Source organism: Amblyraja radiata, chromosome 11 (genome assembly GCF_010909765.2).
Source record: "Amblyraja radiata isolate CabotCenter1 chromosome 11, sAmbRad1.1.pri, whole genome shotgun sequence".
Taxonomy (NCBI): Eukaryota; Metazoa; Chordata; class Chondrichthyes; order Rajiformes; family Rajidae; genus Amblyraja; species Amblyraja radiata.
The window spans coordinates 14,073,916-14,088,964 of record NC_045966.1 but is presented as its reverse complement, the minus strand read 5'-3'; the positions used below and the strand labels follow the sequence as shown (position 1 = coordinate 14,088,964).

The following is a 15,049-nucleotide window of genomic DNA, read 5'->3' as shown; positions in this document are numbered from 1 at the left end:
TATTGAATTCTGTCTTTACTTTGTGTACTAGTCATGTCTCTACTATTTATTTCATTCCCCTTACATGTTTTTCCTCTACCTGCTAAATTTTTGTAAGGTGTCCTTGAGACTCTTGAAAGGCGCCCATAAATAAAATTTATTATTATTATTATTACCTTATTCATCTATTCTGTTATTATACTTCTGCATTGTTTGCACTACAATCTTTGCACTAGTCTGATATATTTTGGATTCATCGTTGTATTTATTGTTGTATTTATCATTATCATGTGTACTTGCATTATGAGCTTCAGTGGATAAGGAATTTAATTACACAGTGGTGTATGTGACAAACTAATCTGATCCAAATCTGACACTTGTTGGTCAATCATATGCAAAATGGATAGCCCACATATTTTAATTCCACCATTTAACACACAATAGCATGTTAGTCAAATGTTTAAATGGAGTTGGAGTTGACTAGTCATGGACTAGCCTGGTCGCGGACTAGACATTTCAACACAAATGTCATTCTCATAGGCAAACAAACAGAATAGGCAGAGGCAAGTACACTTACTAAATAATCTAAGGGAGTGATAATATGGTTCAAAGACTAGCACGTTCTACAAAACTGTTCCTCCTCTAAGACTAATACTGTATCGAGGTAACATTTCCAGTATTACAGTCCTAATTACACCAAATCATATTGTTCACATGCCTGACACCAGGCTCCTGAAAGTCACAACTCCAAGCTGTCACAGCAAGTGATTACCATGGTGAACAAGGATGTTCTTAAAGTTTCCTTTAAAAAGAGTAACAATCCCACCAATATACAGTAATCTCTGGCCAACAAATGGCATTGCAGAGGAGCATTCAGAATGAGTTAAGGGTATATTTGTCACATGCACAGTAAAAGCTGCAGCAATTTCAGTTATTCAAATCATACTAGGCCATGATTGTGAAAACAAAGTATGCCAAGCAACCATAGTCAATAGACAATAGGTGTAGGAGTAGGCCGTTCGGCCCTTCAAGCCAGCACTTCCATTCAATGGCAGTGCTGGCTCGAAGGGCCGAATGGCCTACTCCTGCACCTATTGTCTATTGTCAATGTGATCATGGTTGATCATCCACAAGTGCGATATCTGTGGTAGCCCAGTGTTGAGGTCGGGTTGTGCAGGATGATTCAGGAATCTGATGGTTGATAGGAAGAGGTTGATCTTGAACCTGGAGCTAATGGTTCTCGGGCGCCTGTACAAGTCCACAAGATGGCTGCCTCGCCAACAGTCTATCTGTCCTTTCCTTCTTTAATTGTATGTACTGAATGTATGTTTTTAGTGTTCTTTAGCTTGTTTTATTTCTGCATCGTATCTCCGTTCACACTGCGGCCTAACATCGAGGAGTTGGCGGTCTTTGCTGGAGGCCAATTTTGAGAGCTCCACCGCGGGAGCCTGTGGGACTTTAACATCGCCGAGCTCACGATCCCTGCCAGTGGTCAACCTTGGAGCTCCAACCGTGGGTGCTCACGGATTTAACATCACAGAGCCCACGGTCTCTGGTCAGAGACCAACATCGGGAACTCCAAGCCGCGGGAGTTTCGACCGCCCCGACATGGAAGTTTTGATCGCGCCGACATGGGAGTTTTGACTGCTGGCTGCAGGAGCTTCGATCGCCCCAACGGATGGTTCGACTGCCCCGACCGCGGGAGAATAAAGAGGACGAAGATTGGACTTTTTTTGCCTTCCTTCACAGTGAGGAATGTGGGGAACCTGCTGTGGTAGATGTTTATGTTAACTTTTATGTAGTTGTGTGTTCTGATGCTTTTTTTTGTATGGCTGTATGGTAATTCGCATACCACTGTACCTTAATCGGTACATGTGACAATGAAAGACCTTTGAAACCTTTCTTCCCAATGATAGCAGGGAGAATTTGGCCATGGAGGTGTGGGTCTTTGATATTAGCAGTCCTCTTGAGGCAGCCATTCCTGTGGATCACTTTGATGGTGGAGAGGTCAGTCCCCATGATGGACCAGGGAATATCCACTTATCTGTCTCCTTTGTTCTTCAAATTTCCAAACCAGACATGATACAGCCATGGTGGGTGTACTGGACAACGGGCTAAATTTCCTCAAACTTATCAGAAAGAAAAGGCATTCGTAGACTTTATTTGTGAATGCATCCATCTGCTTGGCCCAAAACAAAGATGTATAGTCAGGAAAGCTCTCCAGTACCACCACGCCAGTGAAGACAGATGCATGGTCCCCCGGCTTTCCCTTCCTGAAATCAATGACTCATTGTTCATCCAATGATGATGGTATCATCAGCAAATTCAATGATAGTATTGGAGAAGTTCGCAGTGTTTGACGATGAGTTTAATGGGATGATAGAGCTGATTGCAGAGTTGCCCTGATAAACAGCCTTACATACATGCCTTTATTGTCCAAATGACCCAGCACACAACGCAGAGTCAGCTGGATTGCATCCACCATCAATCGACTGTGGCAGAAGGCAATCCAGAGTATTACTGAGGCATGGGTTGAGTTGTGTCATAACCAACTTCGCAAAAGCTCCATCACAATGATTATGAGCCACCCCACAGTAATTATAGAAGCATGTCACCTTGTGCAGCTTTATAATGGCCATTCTTATAAAGCAGAAGGAGACCTTGGACCTTAGAGTGAGGTTGAAGACATCAACAAAAACTCTCACCAGTTTGTCAGTGCAGGTTTTAAGATCGTGGCCAGATCACCATCAAGGTCGGATGCTTTACAAGGGTTCACCCTTAAAAAGAATCTTCTGACATCAGCCTTGGAGACTGGAATTGCAGGGGTGTTACAGAACGTGGAGGCCTGCTAAGATATCAGTTCTCTCTTTTTTTTTTTTTTTTTTTTTTTTTTGGTTTATAGGGACAGTGCATATTAATGAACATTTGCACGTAAATATGCGATATTGTAGCCAATCAGTAGCTAATTTCCGTCTCTAGTCCCAGGCAAAGGTAGGTGAAGTGTCTTGCCCAAGGACACAACGACAGTACACTCCAAGCAGGATTCGACCAGGCCACCTTCAGGTTGCCAGCCGAACACTTAGCCCATTGTGCCATCTGTCGCCCTTTAGAAGTGAGTATAGAAAGCAATGAGCTTCACTGGGAGCATTGCATCACTGTCAGTTGAGCTATTTGGTTTTACTTTGCAGGAAGTGATGGCACAGTCAGCAGTGTCCATCTGAGCCTCCTGTTAAGTCCAAAAGTGTCTCTTTGCATCCTTCTGGAGGTCATACTTGGACACCTTGAAGGATTCTGAATTGTCTTGTTTGAATGTCACAGATCTGGTCCGCAGTAGATTGCATATCGTAGCTCTCCCAGCCCCAAGGTTCTGGTTAGGGAACACTCATGTGATCTTGGTACGAACAGACTCCACTGCAGATTGTGACTATTTGCATTGAAGCCGAGTGTAAATAGCAGGGTTCATCACCTCTCAAAATGATCATCCCATCAAGCACATCCCCACCACCTGTGGCAACAACTGCTAGTCCCATATCTGCTGCATCAGCCACCTCAAAACCAACAATGGAATAGGAAGGAAATCACCCTCAACCTTGACAGATCCTTTCAATTCACAGCACTATAAGAACCATGAAATTATTTACCTGCCCACGTTACAAATGCAAAAGGTTTCTTTATGCATTCAACTTCATATTTCATTCAGAACACTGAGATGGGTTTAAAACTATGGCAATAACTATAAACAAGTGCAATGTAAAATTTATATATATATATGGAAGTACATTTTGTCAAGTATCAACAAATGAGACGTCAACATATTTTACTTACAAACTGCAAGATCACTGGCTAAAAAAATGTATTCAAGGCACGGCACTGTCATTACCATTAAACTGCCGTATTGTCCAGAGCAGCTATTTTGAAGATAATAACTGAAGTCAATGTTGATGTATTTGTTCCATTTTAGCAAATTACTTTTGGATGCATCCATGTGCAATAAATATTTGAAAAAATGTTCAAGCACTAAAATGCACAAGGCGTTTTAATAAAAATTGGCAGCAAAATCCACTGGCAGGAATACAAAGATTTTCTTTATGCACTTTCCAATTTTAAAACGTGTATTTGTTCCTTCCTATAACAATAACACAAGCAGAACAACTCTGCTATATCACATGAATTATTCAGACATCTTAGGACAATATGATCAGACTTCCTGAATCATACTAACGGGAAACAGTTTTATTTTCCAACCGGCAAGTCCCTTGCTGAAAAATCAATAGACGATTTCCATAGGTCAGAAAATGTCATATTTTTGCTTTTACTTGACCTCCAGGGAGATTATATTCAGAGAATGTATGCATTATTTATAAAGGTTAAATTATGCCTCCATTTGGGCTTTTAGTACGTGTTAGATGTACGTCTAATGATCTCTAGATCACCATTTTTGTTCTGGTCTGCTGGAAGACAAATGTAACAGTATTTATTATGTTGTTTATTTACTTTACACTGTCAAGCCAGCAGACACCAAAAACAAAAAATCAATAAATACTACAACTATTACCTTTAAAATGACACTGAACTGCATATTATAAGCTTGAATTATTTGATGCTTGCGCATAATGAAACTAATTTCTGCACCCTCCCTATATACTTCAAACTGTTGAGTATGTACTTCATTACTGTTCAGTACACAAATGGCAAAGCAGATTTAACAGTGCCATATTCCAGGTGGCAACATTTTCTTTTGCCACAGAAAGCAAAGAGTAGAGAATGATAAGCACATATATAATGCATTGGCTATTATGTTAAGTTCAAATAATGGAAGATTTAGTTCGGAGGTGTCAAAAAATGGCATGCAAGGAGAGCATATGAAAGAAAATGGAAGAGGTAAAATGATTAATGAATGCACCATTTTTGTTTCTATTTAGACATGTGATGGAAAATGCAAAGGAAGGAATCAATGTAGAAGCTGTATATTTACTTGCATCTACTATAAAGTTGATAGATTTTCGAACGGTGACAACTGCAAAACAGAACCACATTATCTAAAAACAACGAAGCCAACTATCAATTTCCACAAGAGGTCAGTACCAAAGTTCTCTCACAAAGCATGAAGGCACCTTTAGATATTCTGGACTGTGACTATGAAGCCATTCAAGTAGTGCTTTGGAAAAAAGAAACTGACCTTATTGGTGCACGTGAGGGAAGCACAGTAGTGCTGCTTCACAGCGCCAAATACCCAGATTCAGGATCCAGTTTTATTGTTGTCACATGTACCGAGGTACAGTGAAAAGCTTTATTTTGCATGCAGATCAGATATACCATACATGGATGTAGTTCAAACTAAAGTACAATAGATTGAGCAAATGGGAAGATACAGAGTGCAGAATATAGTCCAATCCTGACCTCGGTTGCTTTCTGTGTGGGCTGCATTCTCCCCTTGTGCCCATGTAATTTCTACATGGTGAAACCAAAATGTATAAAAATGGCCTTTAATAAAATCTGACAGTGCACTTTAACCACATGTGATTTTTTTTATTACAAATCTCAAATTGTGGAGTACAGATGCAAATAAATAAATGGGTCTTCGACCCAAACATTATGGAGGGCACTGTCATATCCAAACCATCAGGGAAATATTACACTCAATTTTCTATCTCCCAAACGGTTCAGAGATTTGAAAAGGTTACAACATTTTTGGATATTGCACATCTGACATAAAATTAAAAAGAACTGAGAGTGCTCAGTAGGTCACATGATATCTGTGGAAAATGAGAATGAGTGTTTCAGTTTGATGACCGCAGATGGCTTATTTTGTACAGTTTTTTATTAATTTACATACAGCAAGGTACATTAATGATTGATAGTTAACTTGTCTGCAAAAATATGTGAATCAGAGTTCTATATCTCTACAGAAATTGGATGCTTGACTCCTAAACGTGCAACCCACCAATGAGCTTTCTCTGCAGCATCCAATCCAGCCCGTCTGAAGTCTACATTAATTTTTGTTCATTTGGTTGGATCACTGCCGAGTGAGTGATATATCAGCAACTGAAGGTTTTCAAGGGTAGCAAAGGAAGGCATTACATTGAATTGTATAATGTTAATGCTCAGGCAGGCCATGAAAGGGCCTTATGTTCAAAAGCAATGAGGTAAAAGCGGGGGAAATGTAAATATAAAAAGGAAAGTCAATACCATGTAACGTGTAAGGTAGACACAAAATGCTGGAGTAACTCAGCGGGACAGGCAACATCTTTGGAGAGAAGGAATGGGTGACGTTCCGGGTCGAGACCCTTCTTTGTGTGACAATTTGGATTGTGAAAGACAGAATGCTGCAGGAAGGAAAGTGAATTTAAGTTCAAATGCAGTCAACATGGTCAATAAAGGGAAAAAGAGGAAAGGTTATGAAAGGACCATATCGAATGAAACATAATAAAGTGACCCAAATAGAGTTATATAGGCTTGCCGTTGGAGACATTACTGCAGCACAACAACTGGCATAGCCAATTTGATTCACTCCACATTATATCAAAAGGCTGAGCAGACTAGATACAATGTACCCCAACAACATCCTGGTTAACGTTTTAGAACTGGCCAACCAAGATATCCCAGGGCAACTACAACACTGATATTTGTCAGGCAACATAAACATTGGCCTGGATATAACCTGTCAGAGGACAAATCCTAGGCTATTCTCAATCTTCAACAGAACCATAGACAACATCAACAATTTTAACTAGCACCAATAGCTAGCCAACCATTGGTCATTTTCAACTCTGGACAGAACATTCAGCTCCAATCTGAATTATGGTCAACAGAACCAATTCCAAAGCGGTTGTCACTGTTCTTGCAAAATAATTATTCTTGATGTCATTGCATCATCAAATGCCACAACATCCGTTACAATTTCGTTGTACATGGTTCATGTTACAATGACAATAAAGAAACTATTCTATTCTATTCTATTCTATCCAGGAGATCCTCTGCCTTGAACTTTAGCTAGGCCAGGCAAGAGCAAGATCTGCATATCCTGACAAGTGATTCACCACCTGGCGCGTAAAGGTCTTTCCATCATCTACAAGGAATAAGCCAGGAGAGAGAAGGAATGTTTTTTCAAACGTCTGGCTGAATGCAGTTCCAAGAGCAGTCAATGAGCTCAACATATTCCATGAAATGATGGAAATCAAATTCTTGATTAGAACTGGTGTCAAGGTTTACGGTGAGAAGGCAGGAAAATGGGATTAGGAGGCAGAGATCAGCCATGATTGAATGGCGGAGTAGACTCGATGGGCCAAATGGCCTAATTCTACTCCTAACTTGTGAACACCAAGCCATTAATTGGCATTCTATCCACCACGATAAATATTCATTTTCTGCATCATGGGTGGACAATAACTGTAGAATGCATCGTCTACAACAGTGTTTCCCAAAGTGGGGTACGCGAAAGGTCTTCAGGGGGTACGTGGCAATTTTCAGCTATGTACTACTGAAACAGATTCCTTATTAGAAAAAACACTGTGGTTATGAATTATTTTATACATACATATTTGCAAATAAATTATATATTTCGTATGAATTCTCCTACTCAAGTTGTGTTAGCTGTTGTATTTGGGTAGTTTGCAGACTCCCGCACGACAACTCAGGAGTGCAGTGCTGCCGGAGCTCACCAGAGCGCCGCTCCGGCACCTCTGCAAAGAAAAAGCCAAAAAAAAAACCCAGCCGGAATTTTAACTAGCAGGTGTGTGGTTGGGGTAACCTGGTTGAAAGAGGGGGAAGGGGAAGACCCATCATTACTGAGGTTCCCTGTAGGGGGGGGGGGGGGGGGGGGGGAGGAACAATAGGACCCAGCAGAGTCAGACCATGTGCTGTCTGCATCGTGAAGGTTGTGAGCCTGTTGCTGAGCCTGTAACTCTGGTGAGGTGACAGCTCTGGCCCACTGGTGGCCGTTGGTGGCCGGTGGGTTTGTCCGGGACGGCAGGTGGGGGTCGGAGAGGCAGTGGATCTTGTTGCTGCACCTCGTGGTGGCCATCTCGGCCTCGTGGTCGTCGGGCAGGCGGAGCCGCGGTCCAGCGGTGGAGCTCCGGGCCTGCAGGCGTGCGGTCGAGTCGAGCAGTGTCGGTGGAGGGACCGGTCTTGAGGCGGGCAAGCTTGTGATCCTTGGTAGAGTCCAGATAGGCAAGGAAGCATTCGTTGAGGGTGTGGAACTGGCGTAGAGTTGTGGTCCATTGTAGGAGTGAGTGGGTAGTGAGTGCGTGAATGAGTGAGTAGGTGGACGAGTGCGAGTGCGAAGGCCCGGAGCTGCGGGAGAGTCAGGGAGAGTTGGTCGTCGTCCGTCCCCCCCCCCCCCCCCCCCCCCCCCCAGAAAAACCTGAAATGAAGCCCGTTTGACAGCTCCGGCACCTAAAAAATTAGCACTGCAACACGCTTATTAAATGTCGAACCACAACTGAGGTTGAAATTAACAAGTATAGAGCCAAATTTTGCCTAAATATTTTTCCAACACAAGCAATTTCATCCTTCACATTGATGATAAATTATTTTAATTTAAAATGTATTTAATGGATACTTTATTCGTTTTATTCTAGTAATTATACATTATATTATAGAAAACTTTTGTTTAGGCTTGCTATAGATTACAAATTTGTTAACAGCACAAGAACTGGTTCTTCGACCAACAATGTCTGTGCTGAATATGATACCAAGACAACTCTTATCTGCCTGCACATAACCCATATCCATCATTTCCCTGCACATCTATATGTATATCCAAAAGTCTCTTAAATAACATTATCATATAATGTTCTGTGTAATAAGACTTGCCCTGCATATCATCTTTAACTTTGCCCCTCTCATCTTAAACCTATGCCTACTAGTATTTTGATGTTTTCATCATTAAAAAAAGGTTCTGACTGTTAATCCTATCTATGCCTTCATTTTATATACTTTTATCATGTCAAACCTCTCCCTGCAGCAAATATCCTTTAATCCAGTCATCATTCTGGTAAAGTCTGAAGAAGGGTTTCGGCCCGAAACGTCGCCTATTTCCTTCGCTCCATAGATGCTGCTGCACCCGCTGAGTTTCCCCAGCAATTTTGTGTACCTTCGATATTCCAGCATCTGCAGTTCCCTTTTGAACACATCATTCTGGTAAACCTCTGCCTTTCCAAAGCATCCACATCCTTCCTCTGATTGGACGACCAGAATTGTTTAAAGAGCATTAAGCTAATTCTCATTTCTCCAGCCAATAACTTCAAACTGCACTAATGTCTCCGAATCAGAATTCAGGCCTCTGGATCATTCATCCTCTTATGTAATCACTTTACTGCCCTGGACTGAAGGGAAAAATTAGTTAGTTGTATCTTTCAAAAGGCACTTGATGGAAGTAGCAGACAAAAAGCAGTTAAAACAATAATAGCTCACTTGGCAGGGGGCAAGATAAACAAAATATTGTGTAAACTGTTATAAAAGTACATTGAGTTTTCAGAAGTTAATATGCACATACCACAGGTCATGTTCATGTACTTTCTACAGTGCCATAGAGATGCAAGATGTAATTATCAGCCCGCAGAAAGTTGGTTTCAATGTTTAAGCTTTACAAAGATAACTCCAAATGAATCATTTCACAATAGGTATATTACAGGTTTTTAATTCATGCTTTCAGCTTGTAAATTGCATGCAACCTCAATTTGCATTATGTATGCCCAGATAGCTACAAGTTAAATTATGTTTTCAAAAGGTTCATTTAATCACTACTAATTCTAGGTCATATACAGCACTACATAATATACACTAACGGAAAGCAATGTTGGCTTAGTCACACAACTAACTTGCCACACTTGGAGTATCGTGGTCAGTATTGGTTACCCTGCCCTTGGAAAGATGTCATTAAGCTGGTAAGAATGCAGAGAAGATTGACGGGAATGTTGCCAGAACTAGAGGTCCTGAGTTGTAGGACTTTATTCTTTGGAGCAGAGGAGGCAGAGTGAGGGATCATCCAAATGTGTAGAAAATCATGAGGGGAATAGATAGGGTGAATGCACAGTCTTTTACCCAGGGTAGGGGAATCAAGAACTAGAGGACATAGGCTTAAGATGAGAGGGAGAATATATAATAGAAAACTGAGGGGCAACTTTTTCCACATAGGGTGGGCAACTGGAATGAACTGTCAGAGGAAGTAATTGAGGCAGTTACAATAACAAATTAAAAAAGATATTTGGACAAGTGCATGGATAGGAAAGGCTTAGAGGGATATGGATCAAATAGGACTAGTTTTGGTGGGGTATCTTGGTCGGCCAAAGGGCACATTTCTGTGCTGCACGACTCTAACTAACTCTTGCAATTTAACTTGCGTGTGAAATCACTGGAACAAGACAAAACCACCACAATTTCAACCTATGAAACTACTCAAACCTGCTCTACCATTCAGTAAGTTTATTCACCTCATACTTCACTACACTAAACCCCTATCACCATTACTTTGATATCTGAAAATGTCGATTTACAAGTCTACACCGAGTTTCCGAATTGTAAAGATCGGTGAAGTAATTTCTGCTCTAATTCTCAATCCGAAGAAGTGACTTGACCTGAAACATCACCTTTTCCTTTTCTCCACAGATGCTGCATGACCCGCTGTTACTCTAGCATTTTGTCTATCTGAAGATTGTGACAATCTTCAATGTAAACCAGCATCTGCAGTTCCTTCGTAAACATGCTTTCAAACTGCATACTGAAGATGCACATTAATTTTCAGTAATTCAGTACAAAGATAGCTGGGTCCCACTAAACATCACAAATCTCTCAACATTTATCCAAGATCCTATTTTATACCAGTGGACAAGCTTGCATCGTTCCACATAGAGCATATGCCAAGTGATTCCCCCTTCACTTAACTAGTCCCTCTGTCGCTTACATCCTCTTCACCATCCACACTTCTGTTTAGCCTTATATCCAAGTTTGCTGCTGATATATTACACTTGATTCCCTCATCCACATCTCTGATAAAGATTTTAAAGCTGGGGCTCCAGCGAGTGCATATATTTACCATCAAAATCACCAATGTGCCACAAGTTTTTCTTCTGTTAACACTGATAGGGCATAAATCTCCAGATTAGAAAGCAGATCATAGTTTTAAAAATGTGCAATTTCTATTCAATAACTGACTGCATGAATACTTCTCGTTGCAACATACAAAATGCAAACAAATAGTGAACCTTGCTTGCCACTGAGTAGGAACATTGCATCATGGTGTTTCTGTCACTATAGCAAGTTTAAATTATAATTATATTCTTCATTCATTTGATTGGCTTACTCTTGTTCCAGGCTCAGAATCAGAATATTGGAAACATTTGCACGATACCCCATGATTACAGCTGTTGATCAAGACAAACAAAACTTGCAGACTTCACTGAAAATAGAAGGGAGCTGGAGCAACTCAGCGGATTAGATAGCATCTCTGGAGAAAAGGAATAGGTGATGTTTTGGGTCGATCAGAGACACAGTCCGACCCGCTGAGTTACTCAGGCTTTTTGTGTCTATCTTCGGTTTAAACCACCATCTGCAGTACCTTCCTACACATGCAGACTTCACTGAACTGTAATGGTGGGTTGACTCAAATTTATCAAGTAAATTGTACAGCAAATTTAGCCAATTTGCAAAAGAAAATGGAACAAGTAAAATGGTATTAGCGAAGTTCCGAAGATCTTGGAATACTAAGTCCCTAATAAAAACAATTAACCAAAAAAGAATGTAGGAGCCATGGGCAAAGGAAGTGGAGTGGGATCAAGGAGTACTGGACAATCTAACTGCGAAACTAGAATACAGAGCTTATGTGCAAAAGATTTAATTATTCAAATTAAGGAATGATTGAAAATACCACAAAACCACTCCAGCAATTAAAATTATTCATCAAATGGATGCAGCATTTTCAGATATTAGCATTAGAGCCAATTACTTCTGGTAATTTTTTAAGCAACAACACAGAATTCATTCAAACCCAGTCTTATGACAATTAACTTATTCTTGTATTCGAGCAATCAAATTTATAAAAGGAAACATAAAAGCACTCACTAATTTATAACTTGGTGCTTAAAAATCTAACAGCATTAACTACAATTAATGCTTTGCACATTTAAAAACATATTTTGTTACATGATATTACAATCTCTATTTTTATGCTCCCTGCAAAGTAATCTTTCAAAAATGAAGGTCTTTTTTTGGACGCACAAATGATTCCAGTAGAAAAGTAGATTCTTTTGCATTTACAGTAGAAAATTAAGATACTTTTGCTATTGTAAATTATTCCAAAATGCTGTTCATTTTACATACAAATGACACTGCATTTTAAAAAGAAACTTGAATGCAACAGGACTTCCAATATCATCACATCACATAAATCTTTTTGTATGTCAATGTATTTAAAAGTCGACATCTTCACTTTATTATATCCAAGAAAGTAACTCAACCCATGACTGCACTGATTACATTTTAAAACAACTTTAACATCTGTGAAGTGAACTGGTTTCAGTTCGGCAGATCCTAGTATCGCTCAATACAAAGTCAGCTGTTTTTCTCCTGTTGAAGACAGAACTCGACATTCATCTGGTTCTCGAACCACTAACCCCCACTCCAACATTCCCACCCCCAATTCACCCCTCCCCCTTTCCAGAGGAAAAAAATCATCTGATTAGGTTTCAGAGTGTTGGGAGGGAGAGGGGGAGTGTTTGGGGAGGGGGGATTGGCAGTGTTGGAGGAGGGGGGAGAGTTAGAGGGGGAGGTGTGTGTTGTAGGGGGGGGGGGGGGGTTAGAGGGGGAGGGGAGGGGGGGTAGACGGGGAGGGGGATTAGAGGGGTGGGTTAGAGGGGGAGGGGGGGTTAGAGGGGGGATTAGATTGGGAAGGGGGCTAGATTGGGAGGGGGGTATTAGATGGGGGGGTTAGAAGGGGAAGGGGGTTAGAAGGGGAGGGGGGTTAGAGGGGGAGGGGGTTTTAGAGGGGGGTCATAGGGGGAGGGGGGATTAGAGGGGGGGGTCAGAGGGGGGGTTCAGAGGGGGGTCAGAGGGGGTAGAGGGTGAAGGGGAGGGGGTAGAGGCAGAGGGGGTACAGGGGGATGGGGGTAGAGGCAGAGGGGGTACAGGGGGATGGGGTAGAGGGCGATGTAGAGGGGGTGGGAGGGGTTAGAGGGCGAGGGGGAGGGGGGGTTAGAGGGGGAGTAGAGGGAGAGGGGAGGTCAGAGGGGGAGGGGGTGGTCAGAGGGGGAGGGGGAGTTAGAGGGGAAGGGGTTAATGGGGGGGTTAGAGTGGGAGGGGGGAGTTAGAGTAAGGGGGTGTTGTGTTGTGGGGGGGGGTTGTGTTGTGGGGGAGGTGGGTGTTGTGTGGGGGGGGGGCTTGTGTTGTGTGTGGGGGGTTTGTGTTGTGTGTGGGGGGGTTTGTGTTGTGTGGGGGGGGGTTGTGTTGTGTGGGGGGGTGTTGTGTGTGGGGGGGTGTTGTGTGTTGGGGGGTGGTGTGTGTGTGGGGTGGGTTTTGTGTGTGTGTTGGGGGGTGGTTGTTGTGGGGGGGGGGGGTTGTGTGTGTGGGGGGGGTTGTGTTGTGTTGGGGGGGGGGTTGTGTGTGTGGGGGGGGGGGTTGTGTGTGTGTGTGGGGGGCGGTGTTGTGTGTGTGTGTGGGGGGGGTGTTGGGTGGGTTGGGGGGTGGGGGGGTGTGTGTGTGTGTGTGTGGGGGTGGGGGTGTGTGTGTGGGGGGGGGGGTGTGTGTGGGTGTGGGGGGGGGTGTTGTGTGTGTGTGTGGGGGCGGTGGTGTGTGTGGGGGGGGGTTGTGTGTGGGGGCGGAGTTGTGTGTGGGGGGGGGTTGTGTGTGGGGGGGGGGGGGGTGGTGTGTGTGTGTGGGGGGGGTGTTGTGTGGGGGGGGTGTTGTGTGTGTGTGTGGGGGGGGTGTTTGTGTGGGGGGGGTTAGTGTGTGTGGGGGGGGGGGGTTAGTGTGTGTGGGGGGGGGTTCGGTTGTGTGGGGGGGGGGTGTAGTGGGTGTGTGGGGGTGTGGGTGTGTGTGTGTGTGTGGGGGGGGGGTGTTGTGTGGGGGGGGGGTTGTGTGTGTGTGGGGGGGGGGGGGTTGTTTGTGGGTGTGTGGGGGGGGGGTGTTGTGGGTGTGTGTGTGTGGGGGGGGGGGGGGGGGTGCTCCCGGCGCTGGGCGCTGACGCCATGACAGACACTGGGAAAACTCGCGGCCTGACGGCGCCGGCGCCTCCGCCTCTCCCGCCACCGCTAGAAGCCGGGCATCGGCGCCCACACGTTCCCCGCCCTCCCCCCGCCCGCCGGCCAACCGCCCGCCTTTACCTTCCTTTCGCTCCGACTTTTAACCGTCCTCGCTTTTGATCTTCCTTCCACCCAACTTTCCGACTGCGCTGGGGCGGAGCACCAGCCGCTGTGTCCCTCCGCCGGCCGGAGCACCGGCGCTGTGACCCTCCGCGGGGGCGTCCATGCGGAGCAACACAGCCAGCAACAAGTTGGTAGCGCGAAGTGGGGAAGTTGTGTGGACTCTCTCTCCTCCCCTCCCTCCCCCTCATTCTCCCCTCATTCTCTCCCCCCCCCCATCGCCTCATTCTCTCCCCCCTCATTCTCTCTCCCCCCCCATCGCCTCATTCTCTCCCTCTTCCCCTTTACCCCCTCTCCCCCCTCCCCCTCCTCTACCCCTTTCCCTCCCCAGTCTCTCCCTCCCTCCCTCCCTCTCAATCCCCTCTCCAGACCCGAAACGACCCCTATCCATTTTCTCCAGAGATGCTGCCTGACCCGCTGAGTTACTCCAGCGTTTTATGTCTATCCTCGCTATAAACCAGCATCTGCAGTTCTTCTCAACACATTTTATGTTTAAGGATCGTCGTTTCAGGTCGGGATCCTCCTTCAGTCTGATTGTCTTCTTTAAAACAAGGCACTCCTCAAATAAGAGGCTATGTACCCGGGGGGGGGGGGGGGGGGGGGTTAGGGACGAACATTACCTGGTATGACTATTAAATGCAAAGATCCTATAGCTATAAGATCTTTGATTAAATGTATAGTCACTCATGTATGACGTTTTTTGTGCGATTTTTGTG

The 15,049-nt window shown here is 44.0% G+C and overlaps 1 protein-coding gene across 2 annotated transcripts in view; it reads right to left on the bottom strand.

Moving 5' to 3' along the window:
- The window catches only part of smad5 (SMAD family member 5), a 41,965-nt gene extending 27,535 nt beyond the window's left edge, over positions 1–14,430 (bottom strand). Inside the window, exon 1 of one of the 2 annotated variants that reach the window (XM_033029370.1) lies at positions 14,295–14,430. The gene's annotated coding sequence lies outside the window, so the exon portion shown is untranslated. The remainder of the gene's footprint in view (positions 1–14,294) is intronic. The other variant, XM_033029369.1, reaches the window with a different exon arrangement.
- Positions 14,431–15,049: the final 619 nt, after the last annotated feature.